This window comes from Ceratotherium simum, chromosome 15, assembly GCF_057802395.1.
Source record: "Ceratotherium simum simum isolate JZ-2026a chromosome 15, ASM5780239v1, whole genome shotgun sequence".
Lineage (NCBI taxonomy): Eukaryota > Metazoa > Chordata > Mammalia > Perissodactyla > Rhinocerotidae > Ceratotherium > Ceratotherium simum.
In genome coordinates, this window is record NC_141914.1 from 32,674,982 (window position 1) to 32,696,713 (window position 21,732).

Here is a 21,732-nt window from a genome sequence, read left to right on the forward strand (position 1 = left end):
AGGATTTGATTGCGTCCCTATTCCCCTGCATTTGGAGTTAACAGTCTGTCTATCCAGGTAAAATAATCATTTGAATATTTTCACGGTAATCACGAATCTTCATATTTGTGGATACAAAATTAAGAATTTTTGATAATAGAAATTTTTATATATCTGAAACCACCACCAGTATCACATATACACCCACTTATGTACATGTATTTTTCACGGTGTTACTCCAAAAAATCTTCTTTAAAGGAACTAATAAATATTTTAAAAATAAAACTCTTTCAGCCAATAAATAGGTATTCAACATCAGAAAGGTATTTCTGTGATGCTAAGGAAAAAACTCAGAATTAGACTTGAAGGATAAGGGTAAATGTTCTTACTGTGTTATTTATTGTCCTGGTGACCTTAAGCAAGATGTTTAAAGTGTTGAAACCGTCTAATAATACTAACTTTATGAATTCATGACATTTTAATTAATTAATTTCAGTTAATTTAAAATTAAATAATTTACAAATAGCACAAATCATTATGGATTTGGCTTAAGTTTGCCAAATAAGAGCAACAGAAGTATTTAATTTTATATTTAATATTATTTATTAAAAATGTACAAAGATATACGTTTATCTGTGAAAAAAAGCTGCATTATTTCTATTCTTATTTTATCATAGGTAAAAACTTTTCAATGAGAACTCTAAATTGTGCATGAAAACATTTTACAAACTATAAGATAGCACGGAAAGATTGATTGCATGGCACAAAAGTGATTATTACTGAGCTGAAGGCAGGTCTTTGAGACCAAGCCCTTTCAGGAACATAAAACTTGCACTCAGCAACCACTTAGGGAATCTGGGGCCATTCATAGAGATAATCTACAAAATTTATATTAAACACTCAAGAGGATACATTACAGTTTGACAATATACAGATAATCTTGATATTTCAATGAGTGACATTTGAAGAGGGTGTTGAAGATTGTTTTCGGTTTTCTTTGATGAGTGAAGCAACCAGGTGGCTGCTGGAAAACAGAGACTCGGACTTCAGAGTCTCTTCCTTATTGGCTTTGTGCTTCCACAGCCTTCGGTGAAATTGGCTCCACAAAGAGAACTCGGCGTGGCTATGGCACTTAGAACTTTAGAAGGGGCGAATTAGTTTTGGATTCTCATAAGCTCAAATAAGAAATTTAAAATCACTGAGAGATAATAACAACAACAAACAAACACATAGAGACAGAGATTGGATTGGTGGTTACCAGAGGGGAAGGGGGGAGGGAGGAGGGTGAAAGGGATAATTTGGCACATGTGTGTGGTGATGGGTTGTAATTAGTATTTGGGTGGTGAACATGATGTAATCCATGCAGAAATAGAAGTATAATGATGTGCACCTGAAATTTATACAATGTTATAAACCAATGTTACTGCAATAAACAAAAAATTAAAAAAAATAAAATAAAATCACTGAGGATTTTCACCCAAGAGCAATTGAATTACAACTTGTAGCTTCTGTCACTAACAAAAATATCATCTATATCATTCTCACAAAAATGTATCTGAGAAATACTCATGGTACTTAGCCATTTATTTAAAATTCTCTCTGAAATTTGCTATTTTCAGTAAAATGTGGGATGGGCATTTTGCTTTATGTTTGACTATGATTCTGACAGGAAGGCGCAAATTGAGACTGAGAAATTTAACATTACATTTTTTTAAAATTAAAATACTGAGAAATATATTCTTTCCATTTCTCATTGTTCTTTAATCGGCAGTAGTAAATTTTCCAAAGTCACAAAGCCAGTTAGAAGATGAGCCAGAACAACAACTTACACTTTCAGAGTCTCAGTTGCATGCTCCTTCAAGTATAACCTATTTGTAGAAGTATAAAACATTTTTCCGTTTCCAAAACAAATTGCTTATAAAGTAAAATGACTATGGATGAGGTATTCTTAATGTGGCAGACACCTGCATTTTAAAATGACTTTCCCTGAATGTTATGATCAGGAAAAACGATAATTTACTAGCATACATATGTTAACCGATTCTATCTTGGCACCATTTTCATTCTTTTCCAGACACTATTGCCTTCCAAAATTGTAAAATTTTGTTGTTAAATATCTCTATTTTCTTTTTCTATTTGGAATTTTCAATCGTACTTCTAGTATCATTCTTGCAAAAATTTAGGAAGGCAGAAACCTGCAATGACACTTTAAAGGAAGATCCCATTATTAAAAAGCCCAGGTATGTATGTTTAACAAAGTATTTAGTTGTCACAGTAAACTCCTCGAGGGTAGGAACTGTGTCATATTTACCCTTGCATCTCAGCACCCAACATAATGCCTGGCATAGAGTCGACATTATGTGATGAATGAATGAATGAAGCAGACTTACGTGGTAGGTAAAAAGGGATGCAAGGCAGATATTAACATCCCAATTTTACTGATATGGAAATGAGGCTTAGAGAAGGGAGGAGATTTGCCCAAGCTTTACATCTAAAGCAATATGTGATAAAGCTCATGCCCGAATCCCAGTATGTCCATTAATGTTTCACCTCACAGATTCTCATTCTAATGAAAGGGACATGCATCAATATTCCCCACTAATTATCCCAGTAGACTTTAAGATTTTTCCTTATCAAACATTAATTTGTGCTTAGATCCCTGAATTACTACACGTTTCTTGACGTAAAACTATGTCATCTAGAAAAGGAAGAGAACTTTGTGTGCGACTGCATATAATTCTGGTAAAAGAATTTGTTGTTTAATTCTAATGCTTAATTGTGGCAAAAACAAGAATTTTTAAAACCCTGGATAGGGAAAAGCTGGTAGAGTTGCACATGAATGTGCTATTTGGCCATTTGATACATAGGCAATTTTTACGTGGTAAGGAAAGGCTTTCAAAGGGTAGAGTTGGATCAATGCAGCTAAATATGGCATATATAAGCCTGAGGAAAATATGGGCTATCACCACCTCCTCCACCCTTTACCCTACTTTGTACTCATAGATAGTATTTACTAAAATGTCAACTTACATTTTAATTACATTAAACTAGCCAATATAATCAATGAAAAAATACTCTCTAAAATGTAAATGAAGGGGCAAAAATATAAATTTTATAATACTCAACAAGAGAATGCATTTATTAGGTATAAACTGTATATCAGGCACTTGGGATATAAGAGTGAATAAGATACTCTCCCTGTCCTCCTGTTGCTCACAGCCTGGTGGAGCCGGCAACCTCTCAGCCACTTGCCCTGCCCAGGGATTTCCTTCCGCGAGAGCAGGCTCTTCCTGGAATGCTTCCATTTCCTTCAAGTACAAGTGTTGCAAATAACCTTTTTTTTTTAGCATTTGCATAATATTTTATTATTTTGAAATGCATCTATCTCCTTTCATCTTCACAACAATTATGTTAGATCTATATGGAAAATATTATAATTCTGTTTTTTTAATAGATAAACTGACACAACCTGGGTTACTTTAGAACCCTGGTCTCCTAACTCCAATACTCCTAAAGTATTGTATGTATACTTACTTTCTTTCTTTTTTTTTTTTTGGTGAGGAAAATTGGCCCTGAGCTAACATCTGTGCCAATCTTCCTCTATTTTGTGTGTGGGACACCTCCACAGCATGGCTTGATGAGTGGTGTGTAGGTCCGCGCCTGGGATCAAAACCCGCAAACCCTGGGCTGCCGAAGCAGAGCAGGTGAACTTAACCACTATGCCACCTGGCCAGCCCCTGTATGTATACTTTCTTTTTTTTTTTTTTTTTTTGTGAGGAGGACTAGCCCTGAGCTAACATCCATGACAATCCTCCCCTTTTTTCTTGAGGAAGACTGGCCCTGGGCTAACATCCGTGCTCATCCTCCTCTACTTTATTTGGGATGCTGCCACAGCGTGGCTTAGCAGGTGGCGTGTCAGTGTGCGCCCGGGATCCAAACCTGCGAACCCTGGGCCGCCGCAGTGGAGCACCCGTACTTAACTGCTGTGCCACCGGGCCAGCCCCTATACTTTCTAATACACCAAAGTGAATTAGTAGAAAGAAGTTGGTTGGCCCTTAAGTTACACAGACCTGGATATGATTCCTGACTGGGCATGTTACTTAGTCTCTTCGTTTTAATATCTTCATCAGGAAAATGGTACAAAGACTTACTTTCTAGTTTTATTATAAGGATTAGAAATAGTACAGGTAGAGTGACTGGCACAAAGTAGTTACTCAGTAAATAATACCTATCATTATACTGATATTGCTTTCTAAATATGGCAACTTTTGAAAATATTTTTCCTCTTTTATTTTTATGAAAAAAATCTTTTTTTAATACTTGTTCATTTTGAGGAACAAAATTAGTCCCTGGAATTTAGAATTATGGGAGAGTGATAGAAAATAAAATATAACAAAGAAAGTAATATTGAGTAGGGGAAAAAAATTTCACTAAAGAGAGCTATTAAGTGGCAATCACTCTAACATTTGATGTTACGGTACATTATGCATTACCATTAATTTCAGCCATAATATTTCCAGGAAAATATTAGCATACAGCTATAGAGAATATTATAATGGGAAGAAAACAAAGGGAAGAAATCTCAATTATACTCAGAACATAATTATTTTTCAAGGTCTAACTATATTAACAAAAGTGAATTTTTAATTGAATTTTAATTTAATTTTCTGTGATATATATTTTGTTTTATAGTTCATAAGATCTTTATTGACTTCATTTTTGAAAAAAATCACTAATTATGTTGTTAGAATCATGATTTTCGCAGGTTTTATAATATTGACAGTATAGCATAGTCAGGCTTGTGTAATGGAAACAGAGCCACCATGGGTGTTATGGGAATTAAGGACCTTGTTACAGGAACTAGACCTTACACAACCATGGGAGCATCTAAAAAGGGATGGACTGCAGAGGAGGTAGAGGAAGAGAGGATATCACTTTCCAATCCTCTTAGAGCTCTGGCATCCATCGACAAGTCAGAGCTTGCAGAGAAATACAACCACCAACGTCGGACCACAGGGAAGCCCATGGGGAGGTCCATGGAAAGCCACATTTATTATTTGGTGGATCAGCAGCCAAGTTGCCAGCGATAGCCTGGAAGATATTTTAAAAGTGCATTTTTCACATATTTAGAGCCTTATGCGTCACAAGAATATAGAATTTTAAAAAGGAAGGGGGCACTCAGAAATTGTCAAATTTATCACCCTCAATAGATAGAGTGAGGCTCAGAGATAATTAACTTGCCCAAGGGAGAGGAGATGAAGGGGAGATATAAGACGGATGAAGAGAAGGAGGGAGCAGGGGGAGGCATGGCAGAGGAGTTTTTGCTGGAGGGTGAGGGCGCTTGGTGCTGAGGCCTGAGTTGATGGGGCATCAATAAGGGAGAAGGGGTAAGGCTGGGCAACAGCCAGTTCAAGCCAACCAAGGCACCAGGCAATTACTGGCAGGTGATGCTAACCAACCCCAGAAAGACACCCTGAGAATTATTTGGAGAAAGAAGAGGGAGGGCTCAGGTAAAAATGCCTCTAATCAGAAATCTTCGAGCACATGGGAGTTGACCTGTGTAGAGAAGTGCCTGGGGCTAGGAGGGAACTTGCAGCTAACCTTTTGTACCCTCATGGGCTCTATCATCACTCAGGGGAGAATGAAGCCCAAGGGAGCCTGGGTGAAAGCTGCTGAAGTCAGGACTGGGATTAGCAGTCTGTTCACTGACTCCAAAGCTTGTGTTCCTCCAATGGCACCATTGAATCTAAGCAAAAGTTGTCTGGTAGGTAGGGATCACAGTAGATGAAATATTGGCAAAGAGGTTAAATTAGATGATGTCTAAAGATTAGCCCCAAGATTCCATGATATTGAGTTTTCAATCTTTCACATAGGGAAAATTGACCAATATAGGAGCTTCCTGGGGTCATTGTTATACTCAGCAGCCCTGGCACTTCTAGTTCTTTTGTTTCTTTCAAAGACAACAGAATATCATTCAGCTCTACTCTGTCCTTAAGGCTTGCCTAAAGTTGTAAAACTACATAGTGACAGAACTGGGGCAGTATTTGGGGACTGTTTACTTTGAGTTCTATTCCTTTGGGACAATCTCAATTAATCTAATTTTATTAATCAAATGTTCAAATCATTGAAAGCATTTGAACAAGAAGTTAAAATTATAGCCTGAGGTCCCTAAACCTAGTCTACTTCTCTACTGCCCATGATTCATTATATAAGAGTCAGTTCAAAACCCTGAGAAATAAGGGAGAGAAAGCAAATGTCAACCTTAAATAACTTAATAACTTATTGAATTCACTTATTGAATAACTTATTGCAATTCACTTACAAAAAGGAGACTTGCATTTATATCTACAGGAGAGTCTCCTTAGAAAAGTCCCATAAGAGTGCTGAAGAGAAAATACCAAAGTAAAGTGAAGCCACAAAATGTGCCTGATGTTTTTGGGGACACCATTAAATATAATCCTATCAATTCTATAACTTATATGCTCGTTAAAATCACCATAAATCATTGTCAAAATTATTTAGTTTCTAGAAGGATAACTCAGAAACCAATAATAATCACATTCCTAAACCTATAGAGTCTATAATTGTAATTCGAGGGAGCAATATTTGGCGAGAAATGAATTTATTGGGTGTACACTATTCCCATAGAACAAAACCTGAAACAAACTCTTGAATTTGTTCTTAAACAGAACTCCAATGTATGTTTCAGATTAACTCTCAATTCAATCACTTATTAGCAAGAACACTTCAAATATTGAAACATAGACAGGATCTAAGTCTGCTCTAAACTGTTGTTAATATCATACTTGTATATTTAAGTTTTATAAAAAGAAAAAGAGGATACTTTAGTTTGAAGAATATAGAATATAGAATTTAGAATTTGATTAATTTAGGGAAGTTTTTTAAGCTCCAATTTTGATAGAAATAAAGATAAGAAAAAAACTTTCTTTTCTACCTAGGTTTTTAAAAGTAGGCCACTTTTGCACATTTAAAAATTTCCTAAGACTGGACATCTTTGATAAAAGCAAAATTAATACTGTTAACATACATATAAAATCATTATCTTGAGTTCTCTTTCTCTTTGTTTCTGGAATGGAAAATAAAAGCAAAATATAATGTAATAAATATGAAATGTCTGAGCAAACAATTATCTCCATCCTAAGTTTGCAGTACAAAAATATCTTAGATTTTCTACTCATTTTAGAGAGGAAAATATTACCAAAAAACATTTCTAATTTTAACTAAATCAAGATATAATCAAAACATTTAAAAAGTATGTGAAAATAAAAAAATAGTTAAAAGGAAAAACAACTAAATCTTTATCAACTTTTATATTTATCTTACCTTGTGAAAAATCAGGAGATTCTAACTTTAGAGTCCTGTCTGTGCAGTTTCTCCTAAACTCAGCCCTGATGGTGAGTTTTCTCTCTGAGTTTTTATAGTCTCAGTTATACACCCCTTACTCCAATCCCTGCCTTTGCTTTCTCTTACATCATTTCTACAGATTTTCCACTGAACATTTTCCCAAGCCTCTCTTCAGTATCTTTCTCCCTCGTTCTCGCTCTTTTTTTTTTTTTTCTCTCTCTCTCCTATTCTTCCTCTCCATATTTATTCTATGTATTGCTTTGATCATGGCATTTAAACAGCAACAAGAGCTTGGGTTCTGGAAAATTTAAGTATACATTTCCTATTGTGTTTAGCCTTAGACCCATCACCTCTCCCTGAGGTTTTAGTCCAGCTCTGACCATTCCAAATCATAGTTGGGAAATAAAATGCACTAGGATTTGTTAAAAAGAAAGTCACTAGGGTATTTGAAAGTAAGATTTAGGGAGATCATAATCGGAGACTCAAACTGATTTATTGGTGTATATTTGGGACCTTTAAATTAAATGGTCGTCTATGGAAGCAGTGAGTGGTTTCAGCCTCAGTCAGGTGCACAGCACTGTGTCAGTGAAACTGACAGCTACTTCGTAATTCACATTGCTATACTGGGAAGGCTGTCACTAACAAACCTATAAATACTGAACTGTGACATGTGGGCTATAAATGCAGACGTAATCACTCTTATCTTGCTCTGATTCTCCAGTATTTTAATTTCCTTTTAACCAAAATATTCCTGCCTCGGTCTGAAAGTTTTGTTCATTTCCCTTTCCTACTAACCACGTTTGCAACTGTACATACACAAATTGTAAAAAAGTAAGTTATTAACTCTTAAAGGTAAAACTTTATGTTGTTAGATCATTATTAGCTCATTTGATTCACTGGTATATCCCCATCTGACAGATAAAGAAACTAAGGCTATGTAAGTTAAGTGACTTTATGAGATTACACAGCTAGGAAGTAGGAGCAGAGCCAGATTTCAAATACAGATATTCTTTTTTTTTTTTTTCATGGGGAAGATCAGCCCTGAGCTAACATCCATGCCAATCCTCCTCTTTTTTTGCTGAGGAAGACTGGCCTTGGGCTATCATCCGTGCCCATCTTCCTCCACTTTATGTGGGATGCCGCCACAGCATGGCCTGACAAGCGGTGCGTCAGTGCACGCCTGGGATCCCAACCCAGCCGCCAGCAGCGGAGTGTACGCACTTAACTGCTATGCCACTGGCCGGCCCCAGCAAATACAGATATTCTTAATTCCGTATCTAGTTCTTTTCCCACGACTTCATTCTGTCTCAATATTTAAAAAGCTAGAGACGAGAATCCAAAGCAGATTGTTTTTGCATAAACAGAAATAAATTTGTTCTTTTTGCTTTTGCTTAAAAAAACCATAGAAAATAATATTCACTAGTGTAGGAACAATTATATGGTTAATTTGGATCTAGATGGAGCACTGACCAGAACACACTGAATTAGTGGGACAGTAAAATGCTTCATTTTTATGAAGAGTTTCCAGGGATAACATATGTCTCAACAAGTTTGAAATCTGAGTAGTTGGCAGTGGTAGTTCACAAGTCAAGATAAAAATACAGCCTAATTGTGGACCCTTGTTTAGACACTGCTGCCATAAAACGATTATGTTAGCTTGAATCCACATGATGGAAAACTCTCAATATAGATTTAACGGATGCATCATAATGCTACCAGAAGCCAATATTCTTGACTTACCTTCTACCCTTATTTCACATGCCTCCCTCAGCATGCTGACAAGTGATATCTGTGGCTGATTTATTCCAGATCTGTCCCTGCTTAGACAGTCCAAAGATTCCACCCTATTTGTGGATTTTGTTGACCTAATTCAAAAGTTTGACTTAACTGTTCTGCAGCAGTAGAAATAGCAACAGTTTATTCCAGGAACATAACCGTGGTACATTTAAGCCATTTATACAGGCTTCTGCACATTATATACCCCTATGTAAATTACTTATGCATTTATACATGATAGAGAAATTCTATTATCTTAAAAGAGGGAGAGAAATGGGAGCATATGAAGAAGTAGAAAGAGAATAAACATCCAGTGATGGGTGGGAGAGACTAATATGAGAAAGGGAGAAAATATTAATGCAAATGTTTTCAGCTAGTATATTATTATTTAATTCCCATAACAACCTTTCCAAGGAAGTATTATTATTCATATAAAACAGATGAGAAAACTAAAGCCCAAATGTGAAATGCATAGCCCAAGTGCTTACAGCTTAAAAGTGATGGCACCAGAATTTGAACTTTGCTCTCTATATCAGTCAAGATTCTGGAAGGAAAGAGATGACACACTCAAATTGAGTAATTTGAGGAGAATTTAATGTGGGCAGAGCATAGAGGAGCCAGAAAGGATAGTGCAGTACACTGAACCAATAATAACCAGGTATCCCTAATCCTGAAGGGTTAAAGGTGATTACAGGGACTCAGAGACAGAGGGATCTGGGTAGAGAAAGTTGCCTGGCAGAAGTGTAACCTTTCATCAAAGGACATAGCCAGTCAAGAGCAATTGACAGGGGCGGTAGCTTAGGAAATAAACACTGAGATTTCACTCTGCTTCCTTGATGCAATCTCCTGTCATGTTTTGGTCAAACCCAACTAGAAAAGGGATTGGGGGTGGCGGACAGTGGTAAAAGACCTAGCACGTTGTTTAACCTCAAAACTGTGCTAAGAGACGTACAAATGTATGACTTTTTAAAGATCAACATGACTACAAATGCCACTGTTACCCACATTATTATCTCATGCTTCTGAACATTTCTTTTTCAAGTCAGGTTTATTGAGGTATAATTTACATACACAAAATTTACCCTTTTCAAGTGTACAGTTTGATGAGTTGTGACAAATGTAGACAGTTTGTAGCCTCCACTGCAATCAAGGTATAGACCATGTCTATAACCCCCCCCCCACACACACCAAATTTTCCTCATGCCCCTTTACATTCAAAGCCCTACCCCACCCCCAGATCTTGGTAAACACCAATCTGATTTCTGTCCCTATAATTTAACCTTTTCCAGAAGGCTGTAGCAAATTATACAGTACGTAGTCTTTGGTGTCTGGCTTTCTTTCACCTAGAATAATGTTTCTGAGATTTATCCATGTTACTAAATGTACCAGCACTTTCTTTTTAATGAGAGTGTTCTATTGGATAGACGTACCGCAATTTGCTTATTCATTCACCAGTTGGTGAAAATTTGATTTGTTTCCAGATTTTGATAATTACGAATAAAGTTGCCATAAACATTAATGTAGAGGTCATTGAATGGATATATGTTTTCATTTCACCTGTGTAAATACATTGATGTGGGATTTCTAGATTATGTAGTAAGTATATACATTTAACTTAATAGGAAATAGACAAATTGATTTCCAAAGTAGCTCTACCAATTTGCATACAGAAATGTATGAGAGTTCCAGTTGCTCAGCATCCTTGCTAGTATTTGACATTCAGTGGCATTTTCAAAAATTTAGCCATTCTACAAAGGAAACCAGGAACAAAACGAAAAGACAACCCACCAACTGGAAGAAAATATTTGCAAATCATATATCCAACAAGTGGTTAATCTCCAAAATGTATAAAGAACTCACACAACTCAACAACGAAAAAACAAACAACCCAATCAAAAAAAATAGGCAGAGGATATGAACAGACATTTTTTGAAAGAGGATATACAGATGGCCAATAGGAATGGGAAAAGATGTTCAACATCACTAATCATCAGGGAAATGCAAATCAAAACTACACTAAGATATCGCCTTACACCTGTTAGAATGGCTACAATCACCAAGACAAAAAATAACAAATGTTGGAGAGGATGTGGAGAAAAGGGAACCCTCATACACTGCTGGTGGGAATACAAACTGGTGCAGCCACTATGGAAAACAGTATGGAGATTTCTCAAAAATTTAAAAATAGAAATACCATACAACCCATCTATCCCACTACTGGGTATTTATCCAAAGAACTTGAAATCAACAATTTGAAGAGACTTATGTATCCCTATGTTCATTGCAGCATTATTCACTATAGCCAAGAAGTGGAAGCAACCCAAATGCCCATTGACTGATGATTGGATAAAGAAGCCATAAAAGAAGACATAATCGTCCCATTCGCAACAACATAGATGGACTTGAGGGTATGATATTAAGCAAAATAAGCCAGACAGAGAAAGACAAACACCATATGATTTCACTCATATGTGGAAGGTAAACAAACACATGGACAAAGAGAACAGATTAGTGGTTGCCAGAGGGGAAGGGGGTTGGGAGTAGGCACAAGGGTGTAAAGGGGCACATTTATATGGTGACTGACAACAATAATGTACAACTGAAATTTCACAACATTATAAACTATTATGACCTCAATAAAAAAATTAGCCATTCTAATAAATGTATACTGGTATCTCACTGTTTTAATTTGTATTTCCCTGATGACTAATGATATTGATAATCTTTTCATGTACTTGTTTCCCATTCATATATCTTTTTTGGTGAAGCGTGTTCAAATCTTTTGCTTAATAGTCAGTTGTGAGAGTTCTTTGTATATTCTGGATAAAAGACGTTCATAAGATTTTTGTTTTGCAAATTTTTTTCCACTCTGTGGCTTCTCTTTTCATTCTTGTAACAGTTTCTTTCACAGAGCAAGCATTTTTAATTTTAATAAAGTCTAAGTAGCCTTTTCAAAAAAATGGATTGTGCTTTTTGTGCCCTAAGAAATCATTCCCTCACTCAAGTTTGCAAAAATTTTCTCCTATGTTTCCTTCTAGAAGTTTTTCAAAATTCTTTTGGCTATTCTAGGTCCTCTACATTTCCATACAAATTTTGAGATCAGCTTATCAATGTATACAGAAGAAGTTTATTGGGATTTCACTGAATCTGAAGATCAATGTGGGGAAAATTATATTTCTCTTTTATTTAGATCTTTGATTTCTCATAACAATGATTTTTATTTTCAGAAGCATACAAGTCTTGCACATATTTTGTTAAATATATTGCTAATTATTTTTGATGCTATTATAAATGATAGTTTTTCAAATTTTAACTTCCAAATGGACATTCCTAGCATATAAAAATACGATTGATTATTGTGTATTGATCTTGTATTCTGTGATCCTGGTAAACTCATTAATTAGTTCTAGTAGGTTTTTGTAGATTATACAGAATTTTCTATGTATGTAAAAATCCTCTTGTTTGGGAATAAAAACTGTTTTGTATCTTCTGCTTCAATTTTTGTGTCTCTTATTTCTTTGCAATTGCCTATTTCCTCAGCCAGCTCCTCCAGTGAAATATTGAATAGAAGTGGGGAGTGAACATCCTTGTCTTATTTCTGATCTTGAGATGGGGAGGGCATTCAGTTTTTCACCATTAAATACGATAACGTAGGGTTTCTACGGATGCCTTTCATCAGGTTGTGGAAGTTCCCTCCTATTATTAGTTTTCTGAAAGTTTTTCTTTTGTCATGAATAGATATTGAATTTGTAAATTTTTAAAAATATCTTTTCTGCATTTAATGAGATGATTTTGTTTTTAGTCTATAGATATGGTGAATTATAACCTTGCCTTCCTTGAGATAAACTCCACCTGATCATGACATATTATCCTTTTCTATATTGCTGGATTTGAAGTGCTGATACTTTTTAAGGATCTTTATTCATGATGGATATAGGCCATTTGTTTCTTTAAAATATACTTTTCAGGTTTTGGTATCAGGATTATGCTGCTCTCATAAAATGATTGGGAGGAATTAACACCCTTGTCTTAGTCCATTCAGGCTGCTATAACAAAAATACCGTAGACTGAGTGGCTTAAACAAGAAACGCTTATTTCTTATGTTCTGGAGTGTGGGAAGTCCAAGATCAAGGTGTCTGCAGGTTTAGTGTCAGATGGGGGCCTACTTCCTGGATCAGAGATGGTGGTCTTCTGAATGTGTCCTTGCGTGACAGGAAAAGTTAGAGAGCTTTCTGGGGTCTCTTTTGTAGGGGCACTAATCTCATTCATGAGGGCTCCACTCTCGTGAGCTAATCACCGCCGGAAGACCACATCTCCTAATACCATCACATTGGGGCTTAGGATTTCAACACAATAATTTGCGAGGGACACAAACATTCAGTCCATAACAACCCTCATCTATTTTCTGGAAGAGTATGTGTCACATTTGTAGTATTTCTTCCTGAAATATTTGGTAGAATTTGCCAGTGAAGTCACCTGTGCCATTAGTTGCCTTTGTGGGAAGATTTCTAACTAAAACTTCAAATTCTTTAATAGCTATGGGGCTAATCATTTTAGCTATTTTTCCTAAATGAATTCTCATAGCTTGCATTTTTCAAATAATATGTCCATTTCATTAAATAATTAAATAAAAATTATTTATACTACTGTCTCTTTTTCTTTAGATGTTTGTACAACTTGTGGTGATGTCCTCTATTTCACTCCTAATTCTGGTATTCTTTTTCTTCAATCTTTTTTCTTGATCAGTCATTCTAGAATACTATCAATTTTATCTATTCAAAGAATCAGCATTTGGTTTCATTGATTTTCTTTAATGTTTTCATCATTTTATTTCACTGATTTCTACTTTGTATTGTCTCCTTCCTTTTTTTTGATTTGGGTTAATTTGCTCATCTTTTTCAATTTTCTTAACATGGATGCTTAGATTATTGAAATATCTTTGCTATAGATGTTTCTTTTCTTCTAATGTAGGCATTTAGTCCTATAAATTTTCCTCTAAGCACTGCTCTAGCTATAGCCTATACATTTTGATATGCTCTGCTTTCGTGTTTTATTTAATTTGGAATATTTTCTAATTTTCTTAAAAATTTTTGACTATTGGTTGTTTAAATAGATGTCTTTCAACTTCCAAATATTTGGTGATTTTCCATATATTTTTCCATTATTGATTTCTAGTTTAATAGTTTTATAGTCGGGAAACACACTTTGTATTATTTCAGTTCTTTTAAATTTGTCAAGATTAGTTTTATAGCTGACAATATAGTTGTCTATCTTGGTGAAGTTTAATGTGGACTTTAAAAAGAATGTGATTCTATTGATATTGAATGGAATGTTCTATAAATCTCAACTAAGTTAAGTTGGCTGATAATGTTCAAATCTATATTTTTAGTAACTTTTCTCAACTTGTTCTCCCAATTACTGAGGAAGGATTGCTGATGTGTCCAAGTACAATTTTAAATTTCTCTGTTTCTGTTTTCAGTTCTATAAGCTTTTGCTTTATAAATGTTTAAGCTCTTTATTAGGTGCATATATCTTTATCATTATGTAATTTAACTTTTTATCCCTAATAAAATTCTTTGTTTTGACATTTACTTTGTCTGATATTAATATGTTCACTATAGCTTTCTTTTGATTATTGTTGGCATGGTATATCTTTTCCCCATATCCTTTTACTTTTAGTCAATCTATACCGTTATATTTAAAACAGGTTCCTATAGAGAGTATAGAATTGGTTCTTGCTTTTATTTTTTTTCAATATAACAATCTGTAAATTTCAATTGGTGTGTTTTGACCATTTGCATTTAGTGCAATTATTAATATACTTTTATTTAAAACTACCATCTTAAAAATTGTTTCTTTTTGTGTTCTCTGTTTCCTCTCATTCTGCCTTATTTTGGATTATTATTTACGGTTCAGTTTTATTTTTTAAGTTGTTGCTATAGGTTTGCAATATGCATCATTATGTTGCTACAGTCTCCTTTCAAATCATATTTTTTCACTTCACACATAATGTAACAGTCTTTCAATAGTATACTTCCATTTTACTCCTCTCATGCTTTATAGAATTACTATCATACATTTTAATTTTACCTGTTATAAACCCCACAATTCTTTTTTCTATTTTTGTGTTACACAGTTAATTATTTTTAGTGATTTAAAAATTTAAAAAAATTCATATTTACTTACATTTACCCTTGTGATGCTGCTGTTTGTGTGTTTGTGTATGTGTGTTTAGATTCACATTTCCAAGTAGTACTATTTTTCTTTTGCATGAAAATCTTTAACATTTCTTATTGTGTTTTGTCCAAGCAAGTGTTTAATTCATCTTTATTTTTAAATGTTATTATTGTGCATGATAGAATTCTGAGGCAATAGCTTCTCAGCTTTTAGTGTTTTAAAGTTAATGTTCTCCTTTCTTTTGGATTGCATAGTGTTTTATAGGAAGTCAGTTATCATCTGTTTGCCTATGATGTGCTCAGCTGTATTTGACTTTATATTTATTCTAAAGGTCTCTGAGTTTCTTGATTGTTTTCTTTCATTAATTTTGGAAAAAACATTGGTCATTATCTCTTCAAATATTTTCTTGTCCCATTCTCTCTCTTTTTTTCTTCAGTTACTCAAGTTATATGTATGTTACATCATGTGATATTGTCCTACACCTCTTGGAAGTCTAATTTCTTTTTTACACTCTTTTTCCTATTTCCTTTTTCCAGTATTTCAGTTGGAATACTTTTTATTGACTGAGCTTCAAATTCATTTACTGTTTCCTATTCTGAATCTAGTTTCTGATATTTTGTGTGTGTTTTTTGATTTTTAGCATATTATAGGCCTGGCTAATGAATGTGAATTTTACTTATGTCTGGGGCTTCCAGAAATTCTAAACTCTCATGCAGCCTACACACTTACTTTAAAAATTTGTTAAGGAGTCCCATGGCCCAGTGGTTAAGTTTGGCGCGCTCCTCTTTGGGGGCCTGGGTTCGCGGGTTTGGATCCCTGGCATGGACCTACACAACTCATCAGCCATGCTGTAGCAGCGACCCACATATAAAATAGAGGAAGATTGGCACAGATGTTAGCTCAGGGTCAATCTTCCTCAAGCAAAAAAAGAGGAGGGTTGGCGACAGATAGTAGCTTAGGGTTAATCTTCCTCAGCAAAAAAAAACCATTTGTTAAAATTTTGACTATTTCTTTTCTTAACCACTTTTTTGGCGGTCTCTTCTTCCTTAAATGCTCTACCAAAGGTGAACTAACTTGTATTTCCTCTCTCCCCTCAGAGGGGCTGTAACCATTTGAAGTTAACTATCCCTGGTTGTCTATTGACCTCAACTCCCTCATGGGCTCAAAAAATTTATAATTTTGCATGACTTTGTGAAAATGACATTGGCTTGCAGGTTCCTATATGTTAAGTGGAAACACAAGTCTCTTTCCTTTTATTTTTCTGCTTGTTTTGCAGTATAAAAACATTTCAATAATCCCTTTCCATTTATTTTACTGATAATATTGTTTTTATCATCATCCCAATGTTATAGATGTGAAAACAGATTTGAGAGCACTCATGTTATAGAAATAAGATGCAAAGCATGTCTCTTAGCTAAGTCATACATTTTCTACCGCATTTTTCGTCTGTATAAATCATCCCTCTAATGATGGAATTCAGGGGTGTGAGAACTGCCTTCACAAGCCTTCCCATATTTTCCCTTGTATTTGTCCTGAAATGAACTCCAGAAGGCTACATTCTCATTTCGTCCTGATCTACCAGATCGGAACACTGATTTCTACCTCTGGACTCCACAGCACTCCTCATGTTACTCTGGCATTGTATTAATTTTTGATCTTTTCCATGTCTAGGGCAAATTGTGCCTATGTAGTTGCTATGGTGGGGCCTTTACAACAGACTAGAGGTTTACAGATCAACTTTGAGCCAAAGCACATTATCTTTCCTCTTTATTTTATAGGGCTAGAGCCTCAGTTAGTCTTGTTGGCTTCATTTCAAGAACTGTTTTTACAGCCACACCAATTGCTGACCCATGTGGAATGCGCTTGCCATTTGATACCTCCATCCTTTACACCCTTCCCCCATTAAGATTACCCCTACCAGTTACATTAACTACAGAATTCTATCTGCTAAATTCTAACAGTTCAAATCACTGACTTTATCAGTTTAAGGACATGGAAACACTGGGGACACCAGAAGCCACCCTAGAAGACCAACTGTTGTACAAATCCCCAGTTTTATCACACACACACACACACACACACACACGCACACACACACAATGCCTAAACAGAATGATTTAATGCCCTATCAACATATAACATATAGATTTACAAATCTTTTTATCATTTATATTACTGCTATAGTAACTATTCTTGTTGACATAATGGTATTCTTAGATAATAGGGCAACTACTATTAACATCATTATACAAATGAAAAAATTGTAGTTTAAAGAATTATATTTACCTATTCCTTTGATGTGCCAGGAATTTCGCTGGGTCTGTGGAAGTGCTGGTTCTGCTCTCAAGGAGCCTGTATTCAAATAGGGAAGGCAAAATTGAAATGCAAATAAATCCAGGATGTTCTCCATGTTATTCTGTGAGGAATTCAACCTTCCATTTTTGGCCCTTATTTGCAGCATTTTTATAGGGTTTCTTTCCCTAATGGATCACCTGATACTCTGGAAAGTTTTCCAACAATCATCATATCAAGTGTGTTTTTTTCATGTTGAGTCAGGAACTATTTGTCTTAAGTTCAAGTTATAGGAAATTATAGGGATGGACACTGGATAATAAAAATAACCATTTATTTATTACCTCCTATGAAACAGGTACTGTATTATGGTTTTTAAAGTCGTTAAAATAATCAACAAAATTTATTGAAAACTTGCCAAGTGATAATTGTTATTAAATCCTCACTTCTATACAGTGAAGGGGTAATTATTATTATCCACATTTTACAGAAGAAGAAATCAAGATGTAGCCAAAGCCAACAAACTAGTTAATAGTAAAGCCAAGATTTCAACCACATTTTTCTGACCTTAAAGCTTATGTTTTTAACAACTACACTATACTGTCTCTCCATCTAATCCTAGAAACCATCTTACAAGGTAGGTATTATCCAAAATTAAATAATGGGGATACCAGTTTGGAATATGTTTAAAGTCATGCAGGGGTGGGATTTGTGTGCATGAAGGACTACTCCAAAATTTTTTCTCTAACCGCTACTCAACATTGCTTTCCACTGTACTACACTAATGACACTGAGAAGTCGAGTTGACAGCTTTCATTATCCCTGCCATTCCCGGAATGCCATCAACTTCCATCGTAGTTGAGAAGTAGTGTCTCTGTGAATTATGCATCTCTTAAAGTCATCTCTGTGAATTCACACTGGGAAGGATCCTCAGGCATATCAAAATAAATAAATTTTGTTCAATATGCCATGATAACTAAGGTAAGTAAATTGGAACCTTTCAAATAGGAAGTGCCCCTAACAAGATTATTAAATTCTCTAAGCAGCTAGGAAAGCAAGATTTTACCCTAAGTAAACATACCTGGTGCAAATCAACACTATGACAAGGATGCTAAAAATGTGAATAAAACTTTTAAACATAGACATGATATCCAAAGGGTGGAGGTAAGAGTCCTACTCTACTCTATGCTGGTAAGATTATACCATACAAGAGAGATACGGACAAACTAGAGTGTCCCAAAATGGGGGCCCAGCATAGGGAGGGGTCTGGAAGGCAGTTAATCTAAGGACCATTTAGAAGTATGGATATGTTTAATTTGAAGAAAACTAAATCTGTAAAGAGTCCTAATAATTATCTCGGGTTATAAATTATAGAAAGACAAATCTGAATTCAATAGGAACTAAAAGACTGTTTATCAATAACATTTTTATTTAATACTTTTTTTGTGTGTGTGCTGAGGAAGATTCACCCTGAGCTAACATTGGTTTCCAATCTTCCTCTTTTTGCTTGAGGAAGATTCATCCTGAGCTAACATCTGTGCCAGTCTTCATCTGTTTTGTATGTGGGTCACTGCCACAGCATGGCTGCCAAAGAGTGGTGTAAGTCCACGCCTGGGAACTGAATCCAGGTGACTGAAACAGAGCATGTCGAACTTAACCACTAGGCCATGGGGCCAGCCCCTTATATGATACTTTTTGACAACAGAATTATTTCTCACACAAAACAGTTAGCCCCCACATCAAAAAGTACTTATGAAAAAGTGGAAATGACAGGGGTGCTGAAGAAAAGATTGTCACATCAAGAGGGAGGTGACATTAGGGGACTAGTAAGGTCCTTCTAAGCATTGTGACCTATAAACAAAAATGAAAAGTAGGTATATACTTATATTCAAATAGATAAAGAGTGGCTTGTTTAGATAATTCTCCATTTATTGATCAAGTTATTACCATATGAAAGTTTTAGACTATAAAACACATACCCTAGTGTGATTGCCAGACATATCAGGCAAATCAACATAAATTTTCATTTGATAGTGCTCATCTTTGCCACATAGTCAATTTACATCCTGTCACCTAAACAAATACACTGTGAAACAAAACATACGTATGATATGTGATGTGATTGTTACTCTTTTTTGCTTCAAAATTAGTTCTTTATTATACTATATTTGCTCACAAATTTACAAAAATTTTTATTCCAAATGTGGGTAGACAGGTGTAGGTATGAGTGTAAGTCCTGGTCAGGCATACTCCTTGTCAGATTTCACTCCTCTTGCTGATTATTATCTCCATATATTAAATATTAGTGATTTACTCAAACTTGCAGAAGTGATTCTAGAATTATAAGCTCTTTACTTTTTAATTCAACATTTTCTCAAGTAGAAAAAATGTTTGAGCTTAGTTTTCTCTGTCCATTTGTGTTTGTAATGAACTTGAATTGAGGAAGGAAGGAGGGAATGACTTCCAAGTGATTTGGAAGTTTTTTTTTAACTCTGAATTTCCTTTTTTTTCAAGTTTCAGTTTAGGAGGCATATTGAAGGATTCATAACCCAGTGTTTGGGGATTGGAAATAAAACACATATATATATAAAATATATAATACATATAATAAACATGTATTTAGCGTTTATATACATATTCAATATTTATTGAGCAGTCACCATGAACACATATTGCTCTAAGCATTTTACATGTACCAGTTTATTTAATCATCACAATAATCCTATGAGGTGAGTCTTTTTTATTATATTCATTTTGAAAATAGGCAAATTGAGGTGGAAAGAAGTTCAAATTGAGGTGTACAGAAGTTAATCAACAGATTCAGTTTGATTCCGAGACCAGAGGCCTAGTTGTTACTCTTTATTAATAGAGAAAGGGCATTGTGCCAAGGCAGTGATGAGTATCAATTTTAACTGGAATAGCAATAGGTTTTAGTCATAAAAAAATAGTCAATAATTAGTAAAGATAATGTTTTCCCTTTTACTTTTTAAAATAAATCAATATTTATGTTGAAATATATTTATTTTTGTATTTCCATGCAATTAATTAATATAATTTCCTCGAGAATATCTTCTTATTGAAAGCTTGCTCTCTCTTGTTCTTTCTCTTTCTTTCTCTTAAACACAGAAACAGTAGCATTTTTAATGTTTTTATGACTGTGCGCTTGAAGTGAATAGATATTTAGCAGAGGCAAGCAAATTTCCTTTTTCTTCACGCAGAATCTTCACATCCCACAGCCTTCTGCAAAACTGGACTTTTGGCCACCAGCCATGATTTAATTGAGGAATATCCCACAGTTTTTCCCTTTGCAAATTAGAAGATACTCATTGGAATAACGACCCCTAGTGCCATTTGGTCCTCCGTGGACTGGCAGAATTGGGATCCGTAAGTGAGACCGGATCTCCCCTGTCCGGTGCGGGTCCCGGACAAGTCTTGCATTTTCTGGGCTTCCGATTCCTCATCTGTGAAATAAGGAGCTTATTCAAGTAATCCCTATGTCCATTTCAAGTTTTCAAGTCTCTTCGACTTACTAAGTCGGGCAACTGCTTATTTGAGAATATGCTTGCATTGACTACACTATTGTGTGTTTCGTTGCTACAAATATTTCTGAGAGTCTTTTGCGACCAGGTCCTGAGAAACTGAAAGTGTAGCATAAAGAGTTTGTTAGGCATAGCCCATGTCCTCAGGTAACTTAAGGTCTTACAGAGGAGAGAGTTAACATTAAAAATAATGACATTTCAATGCGATTTGTGCTTTACAATCGCTATGAAAAAGTTTTATGGAAGCATATTTTAAACACGATTTGAGAGATTTACCTTCTGGCATATTATTTTAGCTGCCAGGATTTCTGAAGAGTGGCTGACAGTTTTCACCCTAACATTAAGTATGTGCACACATGTTTTTTGAATAAGGATGTATCTTACCATCCACAGGCCAAGCCTAGAAGAGGCCGGAAACATCTGCACTATGAAATCAGAAATTGACAAAAGTAAATTTTTTTTTACATCAAGATTCACATCCTCTTTCAGCTTCCATGAATATAAAAAAAAATTGAAGCTATAAATCAAAGTTGAGGCTTAAAATTTTCTCACCTACAATTAGCACCATGAACTATTTCCTTGAATAGAAATCACACATACTTAG